Here is a 7078-nt window from a genome sequence, read left to right on the forward strand (position 1 = left end):
GATGAATTGTTGAAGTCAAGTGGCCAAAAATTTGTTGAGAAACTTTGCATCAATGTTCATAAACGAAATGGGTCTATAGTTCTCTTTCCTTGATGAGGCCCTTCATGGTTTTGGGATGTGTGTTATGATGGCCTCATAGAATGAGTTCATTAGTGAACTTTCTCTTTCAGTTTCATTGAAGAGTTGGAGGAGTATTGGTGTGATCTCTGCTTTGAAGGCCTTATAGAATTCTGCTGTAAAACCATTTCGTCCTAGGCTTTTCTTACATGGGAGGTCTCTTATTGCTGGTTCTATTTCAATGCTTGGTATAGGCCTTTTAAGATAGTTTGACTCATCTTGGCTTAGTTTCGGCATGTCAGTATTTGCTAGGATAAGGTCCATTTCTGCCAAGTTCTCAAACTTATTAGTTTAAAGGTTTTAGAAGCATTCCTTATAATGTTCTGAATCTTAGTTGTTTCTCTGATATTTCCATTCTTATCTCTGAGTTTATTTGGGTGTGTTCTCTTCTTTTTCTGATAAGTTTGCTAAACGTCTGTCAATTTTGTTAAATGTTTTGAAGACTCAACTCTTTGGTTTCTTGATTCTTTCTATTTTCTTTTTACATTCCAATTCATTTAATTATGATTTAATTTTAATTATTTATTTGCATCTACTGGATTGTGTTTATCTTGATGCTCTTTTTCAAGGAGGCTCAGATGTCTCATTAAATTGGTTTCACATCTCTCCAATTTGTTAATGTAGGAACGCAGAGGTATAAACTTGCCTTTGAATACTGTGTTTTCTGTGTCCCAGCGGACACAGCAAATTGGTGTGTTCATTTTTGTTGAATATCATGAACATTTGAATTTCCTTTCTAATCTCTTCCATGACCCACTTGTGATTCAGTAGTGTGTTGTTCAGGATCCATGTATTACATGACTTTTTTTGGTGGCTTTTGGTGTTGAGTTCTAATTTTATTCCCTTGTGGTCTGAGAGAATGCAAGGTATAACTTCAATGTTTCTGAATTTGGACAAGTTTGCTTTGTGGCCTAAAATGTGGTCTATTTTGGAAAATGTTCCATGTGCTGTGGAGAAAAACGTATTGTCTAATGCTGCTGGGTGAAATATTCAGTAGATGTCTGTTAAATCTACTTGGTTTATGCAGTTTTTTATATCTGCGGTTTCTCTATTGAGTTTTTGCGAAATTCAGCTATCTAGTGGGGAAAGTTCTGTGTTAAAGTCCCCAACAATTAATGTCTTTGGATCTATGTGGGATTTGAGGGAAAATAGTGTTTCTTGGATAAATTTGGGTGCTCCATTTTTTGGCAAATAGATATTTAGAATTGTAATATCCTCCTGAAGGGGTAATCCCTTAATTAGTATGTACCGAACTTTTCACTAATATTAATTAAAAGTCTATTTTATCTGATATTAGGATTGCAACTCCTTCTTGTTTATGGGGACCATTTGCTTGGTAGATTTTGTTCTAGCCTTTATAATTGAAAATGTTTGTTTTTGTGGCCAAGATGTGAATCCTGAAGGCAGTAGATAGAAGGATCTTGCTTTTTAATCCAAGTAGACACACTTTGTTGCTTAATTGGAGAATTAAGTCCGTTAATGTTAAGAGATAGAACTCAGAGGTATTTGGGAGTTCCTGTCATTTTATCCAACTTGTTAGGGGCTGCCGCAACTGTATTCTTATGGTTCTTGGATTCTCAGTTTGGGTGCTGTTTCTTGGCCTTTATTGTGGTCTTGTTGGTTTTCTCTGTGTAGGACATCTTTAAGATTCTTTTGTAGGGCTGGTTTGGTAGAGATATATAGTTTCAATTTTTCTTTGCCATGGAAGTGTTTTATTTGACCTCCGATTATTAAGGAGAGTATAGCTGGGTAAATTATTCTTGGTTGACCCATGCTTGTCTTTATGGCATGGCTTACATCATTCTAGGCTCTTCTTGCTTTGATTGTCTCTGCTGAGAAATCTGAGGTGATTCTAATTGGTTTCCCTTTACAGGTGATTGATCTTTTCTCCATGACAACTTTAAGGATCTTTTCCTGGGTCTGAATTGATCCTGTGCATATTATAATGTGACAATGGGATATCCTGTTCTGGTCTGGTCTATTGGGAGTTCTAAAAGCTTCTTGTATCTGAATAGGCCTAACTTTTTGCATGTTTGGGATGTTCTCTCCTAGGATCTTGTTAAACAAATTTCCTAGACCATTGACTTCTGGCTCTAGGTGCTCCTCTACACACATTTTCCTCAGATTAGGCCTTGTAATGGTGTCTTCCAAGGGTTGAATGTTGAATAGATCTATCATATTTCTTGGATTTGTCTTGGATGGTTGTATGTTCTTTCTCTATAATATCTAGGCTGTCTTCTATCCTCAGGATTCAGTCTTCTGCATGGTCTATCCCACTATCCAGACTTTCTACTTTTTTTTATTTCCTTATAGTTGTTGGGCTTTTATGGCTTCAAATTCTTTGTTGGATCTTTGTTTTAGATCTTGTATGAAATTCTTTACTTCCTTAATTTAGTGTTCAGTGTTTATTCTCAAAAAACTTAGTTGATTAGTTATGGTTTCCTTGGGCTCCCATTTCTTCTGTTGGGATCCATTCAGCATTCTCTTTGTGGACTCCCTGACTTCTTTCAGCTCTCTGTTTATGGATTGCATGAATGCCTCTAGTGATCTCTGTCTATTCTCATCCCGCTCTCTCATTTTCTGTATTACTCTTTGATTAGCTTCCTCACCTTCATGCAATTCCTGTAGTTCTCTTTGATTGATCTCAGCCTGCTCACACAATTCCTTTATTTCTTTTTGAGTGTAGTCAAACTGCTCAGGCAATTCCTTTATGTATCTTTGAGTAGATTCCTCACGCCCATGAGCTTCCTGTTTTGATCTTTGGTTTGCCTCCTCTCTCTCCCTATCATGATCACACAGAGTCCATTGCAGGTTTTCAATCTTTTCATTTACCATGTTTACCATTAGTGTTTGTAGAGCTTTTTGGGAGCTCTCTTCTGGATTATTCATTATCTGTTCTGTCCACTGATTATCATGAGTGGAGTTAAATGTATATGTAGAGTCCAGTTTTCTGAGGATTCACACATCTGCCTAGGAATTCATGCTGGCTGTTGGAAAAAGAGCTCAAGTAAAGATGCCATTTAAAGCCTTATAACTTTACTCTTTACCAGGGTATTCTCTTGCTACTTTGGTTGTTGAGAGTGTCTACAAGACTAAGAATTCCGTGAGAAGAAGGGAAACACCATATGACTTATACCCAATTGACTTGCTATCACTTGTACAGCATTTTGTAAGTCAAATCTCTCTAAAACTACCAGTTTTAAGAGATAAGAGGAGTGGTAAAAGAACTCTTAGAGACAAATACATCTTCAACACATATTGTTCCAAGTATTCCGTTTAGGCATATTCAATAACTGGTGAAACTTATGTTGGCTGTAATTATGTGTCTTTCTCCATGTGTGCATGTATACATGTGTATATGTATGTGTGTGAATAGTAACATATATGTGTACATTATGGCTTATATCATCATTTATTCTTTGCTAATAAATAAAGTAAGGAATCCCTAAAGTTTTAACAGAAACTGTGTAGTTAAAGTCTTAACTCTTCACTCTGCTTCTTTACACAAAGACTTTGCAAGTCCTCATTAATAAAGTTTCCATAAACTCTGAAATGTACATACTTAATGCTTAATGTCTGCTACCATAAATCTTAAATACTTTATAGAAAAGTTTTATACTTGCCAAATAGTCCTATTTTTTGGCATATATAAGCAAAATCCCCAAAGTAAGCATATTTAAAACATTAAAACTTTTAACAAACCTTAACACTTTCTGCAGTGTTCATTTTGACAGGTGCCTTGTATAGAATAATTGAATTTCTCCTCCTACACATCTCTTGAACAATAAATATCCAGAATTATTTTGTTTTTGGCATGTCTATCTTGATTTTATTCTTAAATGTGTGCTTATGTAAGAAATACATGATTTTAAAATTTCACAACAATTCTTTTGAACTTACTTTTTGTTGAATTGTCTAGTTTAATAAAATCAATAAAAATTATACTTTATATATAAAAAATGTTTTATGCTCAATTTAGCATCACATACACTAACATTGGAACAATACAGAGAAGATTAGCACACCCCAGGCGCAAGGATGACATAAAAATTCGTGGAGCGTTCCATATTTTTTACAACAGATGCTGAAAGGTATGTGGCCACAAGGGAACCATATTGCATTCTTGGTGGGAGTGTAAACTTGTTCAACTACTTTGGAAAGTAGTATGGAGTTTCCTCAAAAGACTCCACATAAACTCCTCTATGACACAGTAATCCCACTTCTGGGGATTTACCCAAATGATAATAAACAAGACCATACTAAAACTACCAGCACAACTATGGTTATTGCAACATTATTTACGATAGCTAAGATATGGAATCAACCCAGATGCCCCATTAGATGAATGGATCAAGAAAATGTGGTATATATACACAATGGAATTCTATGTCTCCATCAGAAAGAATGACATCTCCCAATTTGATAGGAAATGGAAAGACTTGGAAAAAAAATTATTTTGTAAAGTAAGCCAAGTCCAAATAAATATAGGTCCCATGATTTCCCTTATTTTCAATAACGAAAATATGTCTTGGATAAGCTGAAAAGTTCAAAAGATATGTGCATATATCCAGATAAGATGATGTTAAAGAAATTGAACCCCAAGATAGGGACACAAGTGGATTTTTTTGTTTCTTGCTATTGTTTCTAACGTACTTATAATGTGCGATGTCATTTTTTTTTGTTTCTTTGTATGTTTCTCCCCATGCTATATCCCCTGTTTTCTCTGTATTTGAAGTTGGTGCACTTACATCTTGTATGTATGCTTCTCTAATTTGGGGAGGGGAAGGGAAAAAATGCTCAAATAGGGATACAGGTTGACCCATTGTAACAATGAGATGCACAAGACACTATGTTGAAAAATGAACTTTACAATTTAGGCGTAGGAAGGAAGGGTGAGGGGAGTGTACTTGTGGAGGTGGGAGGGAAGGGATGGTAGGGGAAATACAAAGGAGGAGTTAACAATGATTGTTAGGAAATATACTAGTTTCCTTGTCATGTAAATGTGACCCCTCTGCACAGTATTATTACAATAAAAAACATATAAAATGCTCTGAGATGGAAGAGTTTATTTCCTCTATTTTACCCATATAATATCGTTAACAAAGAAATTAATGCAGAACACTGATATGAAGGTAATTTGAATAAATGTGTGTGTGTGTGTGTGTGTGTGTGTGTGTGTGTGTGTGAGTGCGGCACGGCACAATCAAACACATGCGTGCATGTAAACACACGCCATGCATGTATATTGGCGTGCTGAGAGTTTAAAATCAGGTCTTCAAGGTCTTGCTAGGCTTTTACTATCTAGCTACGATATAAGCTACATCTCAATTCCTGGCTCTTTGCTAATTCATTAAACTTTTTGAAAAATAATTTCATGACGTGTTTTTTTTGGCCCTGATTGGCTCCCAAGTGTTATCCACAGATCTCAGTCTCCTGAGCAAATATTCAGAGTAGATAGGATTATAGGTGTGACCAGCCAGAACAAGGCTTTTAGAATAATTTTTAAAATAAAAGAAAATTTACTTCAAGGGAGCCTGTTTTTTCATCTCCTAATTTGAAAGCCTTTTGGAGTGATTTTATGATAATTTAATTTGTTTGGGGATTGTTAAAAGATAGAAAGTGATGATATTTAAAAGTTTTAGTACTTTTTAAAAAAGAAATTGGAACTGAGGGACAGAAGAAATTTGGCTGTCTTCGGACATCAATTTATAAGCTCAGCTCTGTGCATGATAACCCAATGTCACCAACGCAGTCTGTGTTGAAGACAAAATGTGACAGAAAACAATCACCATGGGCAATATTTGCTACGCTCTTATTTCTTGGGCAATATGAATATTGAATTGAGAGTATAAAGAATGGAGAGATTTTACCCACCTTTTTGGTATTGCTGAAAGACTTTTGGAAACTTTGACTCATTTCCTTCCTCACTGTGTGTGTCTTTGGGCCATGCACTTACTGTCTTTAACTACAATTTTTCCCAACACTACAATGGTAATAACATTAGCATTATAGCAAATGTTATCTTAAGTATTAAGAGAATAAAACTTGTGAAACACTTAACATAAACCTATGAATGATCTTTGAGTTTAGCCACCATTCTTTTTAAAATACTAAAAAGAATGTGATAAGTAGTACAGAAACCATTACACGTAGTGTGAGCAACCAGAATTAATATCTACTGACCATGCTCTGCGTCCAAGGAAGCCAGGTGTATAACTTCTTATGCTGTAAATCAAACTGGTTATCTTATGTCATGATAGTGTAAAAATATCAGGGACAGAACAATGAGGGAATGTTGTAGACTGAGGTGAAATCCATATGAAAATGTGCAAAACTGATAAAACATGGAAGTATCTGAGCAGTATGTTGTGTTTTACATCATTTAAGTTACATCGCAAAGATAAGGAAGACCTAGAAGAATAAAATGTCTTTTTGATAGTCTATAATAGGTCCTTAGAAGGATGAACACTTTCCTCATTCTTGTAGAGGCATCGTCAGATGAGGGGAACTATATTTTTTGTTTGCTTCCTTCCATTTATTCTTCAGTTTGAAATCTGAAGAACATGAGACTGAAAGAAACCAAGTGAAATTAGCCATGTAGCCTTCAGAAAGAACAATCAAAGAAAAATAAATAAAATATATATAGCCTTGTAAAAGGTCTAACTACATTGAGTTATATAGTCTCAAGCGTGAACAGAAAATGATTTAAAAAATATGTTAATAAAAATTTAAAAATGTTTGGAGCTGCTTAATCTTTTTCCTTTCTACTACTATGAATTAATTATTGATTTTCTATAGAGAGATTAAAGATCAGATTAACAAGAAACTTGATTAAAAATGGACAAAAGTTCTGAATAGACATGTTTTCCAAAAAGCCCAGAAAATCGCCTGTGGATTTACAAATTTGTATTTAATACAACTTCTATGCTGGCTTAATGCTTTGTGAGCAGAAGTCATTAGA

At 34.9% G+C, this 7078-nt stretch overlaps 1 non-coding gene across 1 annotated transcript; it reads left to right on the top strand.

The window, feature by feature from the left end:
* Nucleotides 1–4083: 4083 nt before the first annotated feature.
* LOC122096967 lies at nt 4084–4190 on the top strand. Its single transcript, XR_006145452.1, has one exon. It is a non-coding gene; the product is annotated as a U6 spliceosomal RNA (small nuclear RNA).
* The last annotated feature ends 2888 nt before the right edge of the window (nt 4191–7078 follow it).

Source organism: Dipodomys spectabilis, unplaced genomic scaffold (assembly GCF_019054845.1).
Source record: "Dipodomys spectabilis isolate Male_0828 unplaced genomic scaffold, ASM1905484v1 ptg000408l, whole genome shotgun sequence".
Taxonomy (NCBI): domain Eukaryota; kingdom Metazoa; phylum Chordata; class Mammalia; order Rodentia; family Heteromyidae; genus Dipodomys; species Dipodomys spectabilis.